The sequence below is a fragment of the Rhipicephalus microplus genome, chromosome 9 (genome assembly GCF_043290135.1).
Source record: "Rhipicephalus microplus isolate Deutch F79 chromosome 9, USDA_Rmic, whole genome shotgun sequence".
In the NCBI taxonomy this organism is placed as follows: Eukaryota; Metazoa; Arthropoda; class Arachnida; order Ixodida; family Ixodidae; genus Rhipicephalus; species Rhipicephalus microplus.
This window is the reverse complement of record NC_134708.1, coordinates 26,518,657-26,533,852: the sequence shown is the minus strand read 5'-3', so window position 1 is coordinate 26,533,852 and position 15,196 is coordinate 26,518,657. Positions and strand designations below refer to the sequence as shown.

At 42.5% G+C, this 15,196-nt stretch overlaps 1 pseudogene; it reads right to left on the bottom strand.

Moving 5' to 3' along the window:
* Positions 1-13,542: 13,542 nt before the first annotated feature.
* LOC142772196 (uncharacterized) lies at positions 13,543-14,400 on the bottom strand (annotated as a pseudogene).
* Positions 14,401-15,196: the final 796 nt, after the last annotated feature.

Below are 15,196 nucleotides of genomic sequence, written 5' to 3'. Positions count from 1 at the left end.
TGCGCACGTACGCATCGGCTATCGGAGCAGCCGAAGGTGAAGACACAGCAGAGTTGGTGATGGACGTGACCGAGGCTGAAGACGCGGCGAAAGGCGCAGGCGACGCGGTGAACCCAGAAGCTTCAACAGGTACAGTTACACCGACTGGTGGTGATGAACCAACAGCCAAAGCAGACATAGCATCTGGGGAGGTGGATACTCAAGAGCCAGCCGGCCAAACCGAAGAAGGCTTCACAAGCACCCCATCGAAGGAGCCTGAGCCGGTGGAATTAACCGAACTTCCAGTGTCGTGCGAGAGTATCAGTGGTGGGGCGCCAAGCAAAAGACCCCGCGAGCAGTCTGCAGGACGGCGTGAGGCGTCCAGCGAAAAGCGAGAAGAGGGGCCACCTGCGAAGGCGACTTCGTTCAGACGCAGCAGCACGAGGCTGCGTCCCAACCCGATATCGGACAAACACTGGCCACCTTTGTCCTCCAGTGGCACGGGTCCACCTGGAGGCTCCGAAGATGTCTAGCTCTATGCTAGACGCCGAAGGTAAGCACCATGCCCCGGGCTAACTTCTTCACTGTGTAGACATGGCTGTTGCACCGAAACTTAGAGTGGCAACGTTAAATGTACGAGGTCTTGCCGCCAAGCGGAAACAGAGCCAAGTCTACAGGCTACTTGTGGATCATGATCTGGATGTACTAGCTGTACAAGAAACAAAAGTAGACGGTGAGGAGGAGACCCGGGGCATGGTGCTGAGGTTTACGGCGCGTTACCACGCAATTGTAAGTCAAGCAATAGGCACGTCTGCAGGCTGCGTTTTGTTCATTAAGAAGTTACCGGGTCTGGTAGTGCAAGATACCTTCTCTTGCCCGTCTGGTAGATTGGTTTCCTGTGATTTAGTATTCAATGAATGTCAGTGGCGTATAGTGTGTATTTATGCACCAACCATTTGCGAGGAGCGATCAATTTTTTTTTCAAGCCTAAAGCAGCACTTCACTTTGGAAAGGAAATATGTATTACTGGGTGATTTTAACTGCGTCCTCAATGGGCGAGATCGAGCAAACGGACGCGCCAATTACGATAAAAGTAGTAGGACGCTAGCGGACGTAGTTACTCAATTCGAGTTAGAAGACGTGGGCAGCTGTATGGAGGGAACGCGGGAAGTGCGTTTCACACATTTTCAGGGGAATAGCCATGCGCGTCTTGATCGCATTTACGTGTCGCTTGAATTAATAGCCCACTGTAAGACATATGCTGTCTACCCAATACACTTCAGTGATCATTGTTTAGTTAAATGTGATATGGGAGAGAAAACAAAAGGTGGAACTTTCTCATGGAAGCTGTGGAAGATGAATTCCACTTTGATCACTGACGAATATTTCTTAGATCAAGTAATGAACTGTATCAATGAAATAAAAATGGATGATGAAGTTAAACTTGCAGAACAATGGGAAGAGTTCAAGCAGCGAATAAAAGTAAAAGCTATTGATCGTTCTTGCGCATTGAGTTACGAAAGGAAAAAGAAAGAAAAAGAACTCCGAAAGACTTTGGAAAGACTAATAGACTTGGAGTGCAAACAACCGGGAGAATATAAAATTGACATACGCAATATTAAGCAGAAACTTGCTCTGTTTGACGAGGAACGCTACCGCGGTGCTCTCGTCCGTGCTAGGGCTGAGGCATTAGCGGCTGGAGAGACGCCGACCAAAAGAGCTTTAGGCGTGGAGAAAACGAACGCTCGACGGAATCATATCGAAAAAATAGAGAAGGACGGTCACGAAGTAACCGATACAGACAGCATTTTATCCGTATTTTCAAGTCATTTTGAAAACCTTTTTGCGTGTAGACAGGTAAACCTAGAAAGATTTAAAGAAGAATATTTAGGACGCATGCCGCAAGTGAGTGAGGAAGTGAAAAACGCTTTGGAATTATCTATACCTGCATCTGAAGTTGAACGGGCGATTGATAAGTTAAATCCCGGGAAATCTCCAGGACCAGATGGTCTTTGTGCCAAGTGGTACAAATGTTTTAAAAGTGAATTGTCTTCAATACTTGCGGGCGTTTTTAATGAGGCATATCAGGAAAAGAAATTACCACCATCCTTTGGTGAATCGCGTACCGTTCTGATTCCGAAAACAGACGAGGTTGAAAAGCTCAGGCACGTCTCAGCGTACAGGCCAATCGCACTGACAAATGTAGACTACAAAATATTAATGAAAATTTTGGCAGCTAGACTTCAGTCAGTAATAAAAGATATCGTTGGTCCACACCAAACGTGTGGAATCAAAGGTTGGTCCATAGCTACGAATGTTCATAAAATGCGATCCGTGCTCGAATGTGTTGACACCAGTCAAGCTCGTGTGGCCATACTCCAGCTGGATCTGGAGAAAGCGTTTGATTGCGTTGCCCACGCTCTTTTGTTTGCAGTATTGAAGCACATTAATGTTGGTAAGATAATTATTGACGGAGTAGCCATGGCATACCGGAATGGTAGTACGAGACTAATTATTAACAAGACATTGGGCCCCCCCATTAGAATTGAGCGCTCAGTGCGTCAAGGTTGCCCTGTTAGTCCACTTTTGTTTTGCATCTATATTGAAACTTTATGTCGGTCGATATTGCAGAATGACATCATTAATGGGTTTAGAGTACAATCTTCAGAGGTCAAACTACTCGCATACGCTGATGATGTTGCGATTTGTAGCACTTCCTATGTAGGTATTGAAGAATCAATCAGAGTTTCTAAATCTTTCGCCGAAGTTACAGGAAGCCACACAAACTGGGGTAAATGCCTCGGCTTCTGGCATGGATATTGGCCTTCAACACCAGAATTTTTTGCAGCCATTAAATGGACAAGAACGCCAGTTAAATATCTCGGAGTACCGCTTGAGTCATACAAAAGTACTGATGAATATTGGACACAGCAAACGAAAGAAATTAAAGAGAAAGCGAATAGGTGGAATGCAACCTATCTGTCCATGTTTGCTAGGGCTACTGCATGCAACTGGTTTTTTGTGTTTAAGCTGTGGTATGTGATGCAAGTGCTGTACTGTTCCCGGGTCAATGTGCAAAAATTACATCGGGTGTTTGCAGTATTTGTGTGGGGTTCTAACTGGGAAAGGTGCAGTCGCACGAATTTGTTTAGACGGGTGAAGTGTGGAGGCCTTGGGCTAGGTCATCTGTTCATCAAGCAGTTAGTAAATAGGTTTTTCTTTTTTTGCGAGTCAAGAGATCCTTTCCTACTAACAGTGTGTCAAACAAGACTAAGTAGGCTGTTGCCCGAGTTTGTTGTGAGCACTCATGTAACCACAGGGGCCGTGCAAGGATACATGAAGGAAGTTGTGGCCAGCGTGCGGTTTTTGTGTGTTCGTTTTTCAACTGACTACCTGTGGTCTGTTGGAAAGAAAAAACTGTACAAAGATTTATGTGACACGATGCTCCCCATCCCATTGTACAGAGCGCTATATACAGCACGCAAGGGTCAGAATGTACTTAAACGAGTTAAAAAAAATGCCAGCAGCTCCAAGTGCGAAAACGTTCTTTTTCAAATTACACACTGGAACACTTCCTGTAAGAACCTTCCTAGAGGAGCGTGGGTTTTATATGCCTTGGGGATCTCACTGTCCAATCTGCAAGAAACCGGAAACTATTGACCATGTATTTCTGCACTGTTGGGAAGGTGTTTATTTTTGGGACGTATTACAAAGCACAATCAAGAAAGAGTTCCCGTTAGATCCTCATGGGATCAGGTATTTGGATATAGAGAATGAGGATGGATTACCTTTCGATTTTATTATGATGACTGCCTTGCACAGTATATGGCGCTCTAGAATGGCTGGATTTCATTGTGACCCAGACAGAAGACCAGCAAGAGAGTATTTTAAAGAAAGCATCTCAAGATTTCTTGAGGTAGTAAGAACAGACGAATGTGCACCTTTATGGGTAGAAAGGGTAGAAGCCCTACTGACCATGAAGGAATTCTAGAATGTGATGTGTTATAGTAATGCTTGACGGGCTTAGTTATTTTCAAGTTTTTTTTTTTGTATTGTTCGTTGTGAATTGTGATATATTAAGCGTAGCAACCCGTTTGTGAAGTTTACCGGAAATAAAGAAAAAAAAAGTGTGTGGCCGTGTGGTAGAAGATCCACTTGCCAAGCAAACGACCCGCGTTCGAACCCCACTCGGACCAAAACGACCTTGGTTCAGACCCTACTGTGACCCAGGATTCTTTTTTTTCATTTATTTGTTTGCATCAATCTCGATTTTTCAGTCACGCGTAAGATGGTGATTCTTCGCTCTCAATCAACGGCGCCGACACCGACGACGACTCCAGAATTTCTGCGAAACGCTATCCCGGTAATAAGGTGGTGCAAGGCATAGTGCTAACGTTCATTAACGCGCGTATTATGGGTTCAGGCGAAACGGATGCATGACCTTCGGGCGTGCCCAGCGCTGCTGGAAGTTCGTGGTGCCGTCACGGGGAAAACCTCGTAGTAGAGCACGCCGAGGCGTCCAAGTACCCTGTGTGGCCCGAAGTATCGCCGAACAAGGATTTCGCTGAGTCCTCGTTGGAGCAGTACTTGCAAGCAGACCCGTACATGGTTGCAGGGTCGAAAAGATGAGTATATACGGTATAGTATCAAACAGATAAGTATACAATATAAAGAAATAATAAAATCGACGTCGGAATCTTTAGCCTTCAGGAAAGCTCAATGTTTGATTACAGAAGATGTGGTCGTAAATTAAATGTTCCGACTCCCAGGGCTTTCTCGATCAGAAAGGTAAGTCTACAGCCTTTAAAAAAACTCGTGATTTTTCATTTGAAAAGATGTGGGAGCATTTTATTTATATTGATTCCTAGCGCTTTCCTCATCAGAAAGGTAACTCTGTATTTAACCTTTGAAAAACTACTTTTTTTTTTACTGCAGAGAATTTTCGACCAGAAATTTAAGGTGAGAGATGTGGTAAAAACTCAAATTAGGAACAACAAAAATTCTTATGTTGCACTTTCAGCAATGATACCGACCCAGGATTTCAATATCTTCTACATTTAGATGTTTTTTTTTCAAAGTGCTCACACACGTCAATCAAGTTGATTACCTGCGAATTTCGAAAACGCGGAGTATAATTCCTATACAAATCCCATTTGAAAAATTTCGTGTATTTTTTTTTGCTCCAGAAACATTAAATACACACACAAAAAAAAAGCTGTGTGCATTTCTGTCGATAAATGTGATCTGTCCTCTGACGTGTAGTTATGCCGTATCTGAATAAAATTGACTTTTACGGCTTTTTCCAAGAAGAAGGCTTTTCGAAATCTTCTGATTCTCGATTTCATGAAGTAAGGTCGTAACAGAATGAAATCGACTCCTAGGGCTTTTCTGATCAAAAAGGTAAGTCTATAGCCTTTTGAAAATTCGTAGTTTTTATTTCAGGAGCTCTGGTCGTGTTTTATTTATATCACTTCTTAGGGATTTTGCGATCAGAAAGGTAAGTATAGCCTTTGAAAAAAAAAAACGCAATTTTCGACTACAAAAATCGTCAAACATTCAGCGCACCATTCGCGACAGTAAGTTGGTTTCCCAACAATACACACAGTGGGAAATTTTTATTAGCGGAAAATGGGATTTGAAACGCAGCGCACGCATAGGTATTCCTTCTCGGCAATGTGTGACGTCAGCCAAAAGTTGGGTCTTATCATAGGTGATAAGCGCCTGAACTTTTCCTAGTGGTTTTCGACAATTACTACGGTGAAACCGACTATTCAGGAGAACAATTCACTCCGGATGTTTCCAAGTAATACATAACAACTGATAATGCTGGCGTATGAAAAGTATATTCCTTATAAAAATGCGTGCAAAGAAAACCGTGAATAAAGTAATGGTGCGAAGTATTACAACCGTCGGTTACGTTAGGTTCATTAAAGCGCAGATAGTCATTTCCCTGAATAATTGTGTGGTGTCTAGGGTCCGAAATTTGCACATCTGTGAGGTAGTTTCTATAATACTGTGTATAATAAAGGGGTGGCCCCATCTAGTTTCATGACTATAAGAAGGTCCTAGTGGTTTTTTTGCCATTCTGATGCGAAATTTCAAGGAAAACTCTAAATCTTTAGTTTCATAATTGAATCAAGAAACCTCGTAATATTTATTGCAGAAGATGTGGTCGTGTTTTAGTTCTATTGAATCCTAGGGCTTTCCCAATGAGAAAGGTTAGGCTTTGGCCTTTGGAAATCTCGTAATTTTTATTTCAGGAGATGTGGTCATATTTTAAATGTACAGTCTCCTAGGGCTATCCTAGTCAGAAAGGTAAATCTCTATATAGCCTTTCTATAAGGGTACCTGCAACCGACAACCCACATTCACAATGATGCTGCCAAATAAAAAAAAATAAAACTGATTGTGTCATGTGAAAGCAAGGGCTGCATATATATCGTTTTTTATAACAATCAGAGCATCCCGTTAGAAGGGTTCCGCTGAAGAGATGGCTTCACCCCGGAAAATCGGTCAAAGCATTCGAAAAACTTGAGGCCCTTATTACCTACGATAAGGCTCAAGTTTTGTCTGACGTCACACATTCGCTGCACCATTCACGCAGGAAGTTGGCTGGCCGACAACACAGACCGTGGGAAAATTTGTTTCAGCGGGAAATGGCAGTTTTGACACCAAACGCGCGCATAGTTATTCCTTCGCTGCAGTGGGTGACGTCAGAAAAAAGTGGGGCCTTATCATAGGAGATAAGGCCCTGAACTTTTTCGAATGGTTTTCGACAATTATTACGGTGAAGCAGGCTTTCAGGAAAACGCTTCACACCAGATGCTTACCATGTAATATTTAACAACTGACAATGCTGGCATATGAAAAGTATAATCCCTATAAAAATGCGTAAAAAAGGAAGCTTGAAAAAAGTGATTGCGTAACTTATCACAAACACGTCACTCACGTTATGTTCACTAAGGCACAGATTGTCCTTTTTTTGCGTAATTGTGCGGTTTACAGGATCCACAGCTTGCACATCTGTGAGGTAGTTTCTATGATGCTCTGCTTAAAAAAGGGGTGGCGCCAACAAGTTTCTTGACTATAAGAAGGTCCTAGTGGGTTTTCTTGCCACTTCGATGTGAAATGGCAAGGAAATCATTTTTGTCAAAACTCTAAATCTTTAGTCTAATGATTGAATCATGAAACCTCGTAGTTTTTATTTGCAGAAGTTGTGGCCGTGTTTTATTTCTATTGAATCCTAGGGCTTTCCCCATAAGAAGGGTTCGTTTCTAGCCTTTGGAAATCACGTAATTTTTATTTCAGGAGATGTGGTGGTATTTTAAATGTATTGTCTCCTAGGGCTTTCCCGATCAGAAAGGTAAATCTGTATATAATCTTTATATATGGCTACCTGGAACCGAAAACCCTCATTCACAACGATGCTGCCATAAATAAAATTAAATACTGATTGTGTGATGGTAATAGAAAGGGCTGCATACAAATTGTTTTGTATAACAATCGTAGCATCCCGAGTAAAGAGTTCCCCTGAAGAGATGGCTTCACCTCAGCAAATGTCTAAAACCACTCGAAAATGTTAAGGCTCTTATCACCTACGATAAGGCTCAAGTTTTGTCTGACGTCCCACATTCGCCGCACCACACCAACAGGAAGCTGGCTTCCCAACAACACAGACCGTGGGAAAATTTTTTTCAGCGGAAAATGGAACTTCTGAGACCGAGAGCACGCATATTTTTTCCTTCGCTGAAATGTGTGACGTCACCCGAAAGTTGGGCCTTATCATAGGTGATAAGGGCCTGAAATTTTTCGAGTGGTTTTTGACATATGCTACGGTGAAGCCAACTTTTCAGAGTAATGCTTCACTCCGCATGTTTTTAATGTAATCCATAACAACTGAGAATGCTGGCATATAAAAATATATACCTTATAAAATGCATAGATAGAGAAGGTTGAATAAAACAATTGTGTAAATTATTACAAACGACTCTTACGTTATGTTCCCTAAGGCACAGATTGTTTTTTTCTGCATAATAGTGCGGTTTACAGGGTCCACAACTTGCACATCGGTGAGGTTGTTTCTAGAGGATGTACATAAAAAAAGCGTGGCGCCATCAAGTTTCTTGACTATAAAAAGGTCCTAGTGGGTTTTCTTGCGATTTTGATGCAAAATTGCAAGGAAATAGTTTTTTTCAATACTAAATATTTAGTTTTATGATTGAATCACAAAACCTCGTATTTTTTGATTGGAGACGTTGTGGTCGTGTTTTAGTTCTATTGACGCCTAGGGCTTTCCTTATAAAAAGGGTTAGTGTTGAGCCTTTGGAAATGTTGTAGTTAATAATTTCAGATGTGGTCGTACATTTATTGTATAGTCTCCAAGGGCTTTCCTGATCAGAAAGATGAATCTTTATATCATCTTTATATAAGGCTACCTGCAACCGACAACGCTCATTTACAATGATCCTGTAAAAAATTAAAATAAACTGATTATGTCTTGTTAATGGCTAGGGCAGCATATAAATTGTTTTTTATACCAATCTGAGCATTCCGATTGAAGAGGTTTCCTAGAAAGATGGCTTCACCACAGCAAATGTATAAAACTATTCGAAAAAGTTGAGGCCCTTATCACATACGATAAGGCTCAAGTTTTGTCTGACGTCACACTTTGGCTGCACCATTCGCACTGAAGGTTGGCTCCCCAACAACACAGACCGCGGGAAAAATTTTTTAGCGGAAAATGGCCCTTTTAAGACCGAACGCACGCATATTTATTCCTTCGCTGCAATGTGTGACGTCAGACAAAAGTTGGGCCTTATCATAGGTGATAAGGGCCTGAACTTTTTCGAGTGGTTTCCGACATCTGCTACGGTGATGCCAACATTTCAGGGGAAAGCTTGACTCCGCATGCTTTAATGTAATACACAACTGACAATGCTGGCATATAAAAAGTATATACCTTAAAAATGCATATAGAGAGAAGGTTGAATAAAACAATTGTGTAAATTATTACAAACGTCTATTACGTTATGTTCCCTAAGGCACAGATTGTCCTTTTTCTGAATAAAAGCACGGTTTACAGGGTCCACAACTTGCACATCTGTGAGGTTGTTTCTATGACGCTGTGCATAAAAAAGGGGTGGAGCCATCATGTTTCTAGACTATAAAAAGTACTAGTGGGTTTTCTTGCTATTTTGATGCAAAATGGCAAGGAAATAGTTTTTCTCAATACTAAATCTTTGGTTTTATGATTGAATCACGAAACCTCGTATGTTTTATTGTAGACGTTGTGGTCGTGTTTTTGGTTTTGGGACGTTAAACCCCACGCATCATTGTGGTCGTGTTTTAGTTCTATTGACGACTAGGTCTTTCCTAATAAAAAGGGTTAGTCTTACCCTTTTGAAATCTCGTAATTTTTATTTCCGGAGATGTGGTCGTATTTTAAATGTATTGTCTCCGAGGTCTTTCCCCCCTGAAAGGTAAATCATTATATAATCTTTATATAAGGCTACCTGCAACCGAAAACCCTCATTCATAATGATGCTGCCAAAAATAAAAATACAGAAACTAATTGTGCCATGGTAATAGTAGGGGCTGCATTATAAATTTTTTTGTATAACAATTTGTAGCATACCGCTGGAAGGTTTCTCCTGAAGAGATGGCTTTACCGCAGCAAAAGTCTAAAACCACTCGAAAATGTTGAGGCCCTTATCACCTACGCTAAGGCTCAAGTTTTGTCTGACGTCACACATTCGCCGCACCATACCAACAAGAAGTTGGCTTTCCAACAATACAGACCGTGGGAAAATTTTTTTAGCGGAAAATGCCACCTTTGAGGCCGAACGCACGCATCGTTATTCCTTCGCTGGAATGTGTGACGTCAGACAAAAGTTGGGCCTTATCATAGGTGATAAGGGCCTGAACTTTTTCGTGTGGTTTTCTCCCCTAGGTTCGGTGAAGGCAACTTGTCAAGAGAACAATTCACTCCGCATGCTTTTAATGTAATACTTAACAACTGACAATGGTGGCATATGAAAAGTGTAATCCTTCTGAAAATGCGTAGAGAGAGAAGCTTGAATAAAGTAACTGTGTAAACTAGTACAAACGTCGCTTACGTTATGTTCACTAAGGCACAGATTGCCCCTTCCCTGCATAATTGTGTGGTTTTCAGGGTTCACTATTTGCATATATGTGAGGTAGTTTTTATGATAACGTGTATAAAAAATGGGTGGTGCCATCAAGGTTTGTGACCATAAGAAGGTTCTAGTGGGTTTTCTTGCCATTTAGATGCAAAATTGCAGAGAGATAGTTTTGTCAAAACTCTTATTCTTTGGTTTCATGCTTGAATCACAAAGCCTCGGATATTTTATTGCAGTAGTTGTGGCCGTGTTTTAGTTTTATTGACGCCTAGGGCTTTTGTAATAAAAAGGGTTTAGTGTTTAGCCTTTGGAAATCTTGTAGTTTTTAATTTCAGATTTGGTCGTACTTTTATTGTATAGTCTCCTAGGGCTTTCCCGATCAGAAAGATAAATCTTTATATCATCTTTATATAAGGCTACCTGCCACCGAAAACCCTCATTCATAATGATGCTGCCGAAAATAAAAATAAAGAAACTGATTGTGTCATGGTAACAGCAAAGGCTGCATTATAAATGTTTTTGTATAACAATCGTAGCATGCCGCTGGAAGGCTTCTCCTGAAGAGATGGCTTTACCGTAGCAAAAGTCTAAAACCACTCGAAAACGTTGAGGCCCTTATCACCTATGATAAGGCTCAAGTTTTGTCTGACGTCACACTTTGGCCGCACCATTCGCACAGAAGGTTGGCTTCCCAACAACACAGACCGTGAGAAAATATTTTTAGCGGAAAATTGCACTTTTCAGACCGAACGCACGCATCGTTATTCCTTCGCTGCAATGTGTGACGTCAGACAAAAGTTGGGCCTTATCATAGGTGATAAGGGCCTGAACTTTTCGAGTGGTTTTCGACATTTGCTACGGTGAAGCCAACTTTTCAGGGGAATGTTTCACTCCGCATGCTTTTATTGTATCACATAACTGATAATGCTGGCATATAAAAAGTATAATCCTTTAACAATGCACAGAGAGAAATGGTTGAATAAAACAATTGTGTAAATTATTACAAACGTCGCTTACGTTATGTTCCCTAAGGCACAGATTGTTTTTTCCTGCATAAAAGTGCGGTTTACAGGGTCCACAACTTGCACATCTGTGAGGTTGTTTCTATGGCGCTGTGCATAAAAAGGGGTGGTGCCATCAAGTTTCTTGACTATAAGAAGGTCCTAGTGGGTTTTCTTGCCATTTTGATGCAAAATTGCAAGGAAATAGTGTTTGTCAATACTAAATCTTTAGTTTTATAATTGAATCACGAAGCCTCGTAATTTTTTTATTGGAGACGTTGTGGTCGCGTTTTTGTTCTATTGACGCCTAGGGCTTTCCTTATAAAAAGGGTTCGTGTTGAGCCTTTGGAAATGTTGTAGTTTTTATTTCAGATGTGGTCGTATTTTAAATGTATAGTCTCCTAGTGCTTTCCCGATCAGAAAGATAAATCTTTATATAATCTTTATATAAGGCTACCTGCAAATGACAACCCTCACATACAATGATCCTGTAAAAAATAAAAATAAAGAAACTGATTATGTCTTGTTAATGGCAAGGGCAGCATATAAATTGTTTTTTATACCGATCTGAACATTCCGATTGAAGAGTTCTCTTGAAAAAATGGCTTCACTACAACAACTGTCTAAAACCACTCGAAAAAGTTGAGGCCCTTATCACCTACGATAAGGCTCAAGTTTTGTCTGACGTCACACTTTGGCCGCACCATTCGCACAGAAGGTTGGCTTCTCAACAACACAGACCGTGGGAAAATTTTTAAGCGAAAAATGACACTTTTGAGACCGAACGCACACACATTTATTCCTTCGCTGCAATGTGTGACGTCAGACAAAAGTTGGGCCTTATCATAGGTGATAAGGACCTGAACTTTTTCGAGTGGTTTTGGACATATGCTACGGTGAAGCCAACTGAAGCCAACTTTTCAGGGGAATGCTTCACTCCGCATGCTTCTGATGTATTACATAAAACTGACAATGCTGGCATATTAAAAGTATAATCCTTATAAAAATACACAGAGAGGGAAGGTTGAATAAAACAATTGTGTAAATTATTACAAACGTCACTTTCGTTATTTTCACTAAGGCGCAGATTGTCGTTTCCCTGAATAATTGGTCGGTGTACAGGGTTCGAAATTTGTATATCTGTGAGGTAGTTTCTATGATGCTGTGTATAAATAAGGGGTGGCGCCATCAAGTTTTCTTTACTATAAGATGCTCCTAGTGTGTTTTATTGCTATATTCATGCGAAACTGGAAGGAAACAGTTTTTTTTTCAAAACTCTAAATTTTTAGTTTCATGATTGAATCATGAAACTACGTAATTTTCGATTGCAGAAGTTGTGGTAGTGTTTTAGTTCTATTGACTCCTAGGGCTTTCCCAATAAGAAGGGTTAGTCTTTAGCCTTTGGAAATCTCGTAATTTTTATTTCAGCAGATGTGGTCAAAATTTAAATGTACAGTCTCCTAGGGCTATCCTCATCAGAAAGGTAAATCTTTATATAGCCTTTATATAAGGGTACCTGCAACCGACAACCCACATTCACAACAAAGCCACCAAAAAAATGAGACTGATGGTGTCATGTGAACAGCAAGGGCTGCACATATATCGTTTTTTATAACAATCAGATCATCCCGATTGAAGGGTTGCCCTGAAGAGATGGCTTCACCCCAGAAAATGCCTCAAAGCACTCGAAAAAGTTGAGGCCCTTATCACCTACGATAAGGCTCAAGTTTTTTTTTTTTGACGTCACACATTCACCGCACCATTCACGCAGGAAGTTGGCTTCCCAGCAACACAGACCATGGGAAAAAATTTTTAGTGAAAATTGTCACTTTTGAGACCGAGCGCACGCATAGTTATTCCTTTGCTGCAATGTGTGACGTCAGACAAAAGTTGGGCCTTATCATAGGTGATAAGAGCCTGAACTTTTTCCAGCAGTTTTGGTCAATTGCTGCTCTGAAGCCAGCTTTTCGGGGGAACGCGTCAATCCGGATGCCTCCAATGTAATGCATAACAATTCATAATGCTGGCTGATCAAAAGTATAATTTTTTTTAAAATGCGTAGGGAGAGAAGATTCAATAAAGTAATTGTGCAAAGTATTTGAAACGGCCTAATTCAAGGTCCATTAAGGCGCAAATTACCTTTTCCGTGCATAAATATGCGATTTAAAGGGTCCACAATTAGCACATATGTGAGGTAGTTTGTATGATGCTGTGTATAAAAAAGCGGGTGGTTCCACCAAGTTTCTTACTATAAGAAAGTCCTTGTAGGTTTGCTTACCTTTTTGACGCCAAGTTCTCAATCATCCGGTTTGTGATTCCGAGAGAGGGAGAGAAAAAACTTTATTGTATCTGAATACAAGGAGTATATGGGTGGGGGCCCGGTGCGAGCCACCCCTCACAAACACAAGCCTTTACAGAAGTCATTACAGAAGCCTATTGGCGTCCAAAGCGACTCGGTCTCGGTTGACCAGGACCTTCTGGCTCGCCAGGTCAGAGCAGCCGAGCAGGGCCGCCTCCCAGTTCTTCCGCGTGGAGTTTGGTTTTGGCGTTAGGCGAGTGGCTGACTGGCATGCCCACACCATGTGGAAGAAGTCCGAAGACTTCTCCGGACAGTGCGGGCATTTTCCTGTACAGACAGAATCAAGATATTTAAAAACTGCCGGGTACAGCAGTGTTGTGGTGTAAAGGCGGAGGAGTAAACGCTTGTCCGCCTTTGTAAGACCCTTACAGGGTTTACAATAAATTGAATGGCCGAATCAGTAGAATTTAGTAATTTATCGAAATGTTAGGGCCGGATTGGGTTCGAGATCCATTTCGGAAGGGTCTGAAGGCGTTATCCGGAGAGTGAGCGCGCGGGCGGCGGCGTCAGCCGTTTCATTGCCTTCGAGGCCCATGTGAGCTGAAGCCTATATGATCCTTGGGGAAGCGGGGGCCCCGACGTAATTGCTGTTTTGTAAGATGCTGTACGCCAGGTGTGGGACATACCCGCGTTGAATATTTCGGCAGGCCCCTCTCGAGTCTTTAATGATAACGCGTGAGTCCAGCTTTGTGGCAGCTAGTGCGATGGCGACTTCCTCTGCATATGTTGTTTCCTGTGCTTTGAATGTGAGGCCCTTTGCCGCGACATTTTGGTGGACGACTGCAGCCGTGTACCTACCCCCCCCCCTCCCATGGTGAGGGCTGGAGTCGTCCACGTAAAATATGTTGTGCTTGTTCCCATAGTGGCGGGCTAGTGCCTCTGCCCGCGCAAGGGGCTTGCCACTGTGGTCGTCACGTGTCATGGTTGTCGGAAGCGGGCGCACGTGCAGGGCGTATCTCCAGACTTCTGGAATGCGTACGCGCTTCTCCGTCTCTGTTGGATGGTGGATGTGTAGTCGGGCTAATAGGCGGCGACCCGACGGTGCCTTTGAGAGTCTCGTGTATTGATTGCTCAAGTTTGCCTCCCGGAGTTCTGCAAAAGTGTTTACCATCCCCAGGCCCATGAGACGCTAATTGGACGTGGTTATAGGAAGATCGAGGGCACGCTTGTACATCTTCCTGAGAATCACCTCAAGGGCGTTCTCGTCGAACTTGCGCAGGTAGAGGTAAGGAGCCGAGTAGAGGACTCGACTGGTTACGAATGCATGTGCCAGCCGCAAGACGTCTCTGCAACGTAACCCCCGCGCTTGTTGGAAACCCGGCGCACCACACGGCCCACCTGGTCTCCCACCTTACGCAGTTTTGTCAATGTTGTATCGACTCGGCGATGTTTGTGAATAAACAGACCCAGTACTCTCATCTCATCATGTTCTGGGATGGGTCCGCTTTGCAAGGACAGTTCAATTTTGGTAGTGCACTTTGGCGAGGAGCGAAAGTGCACAAATTCCAATTTGGTCGGGGAGCATTGAAGGCCGCAACGGCAGCCGTAGGTATCCACGATCTCAGCCGCTTGCTGCAGGTTGGCTTCTATGTCTCCTACCGATCCGTGTTTAGCCCACATGGTAATGTCGTTGGCATAAAGTGCATGTTGTATGCCTTCAACACTCTCCAGTTGAGCCGGTAGGTTTCTCATAGGCAGATTAAACAGTGGGGTTGAGA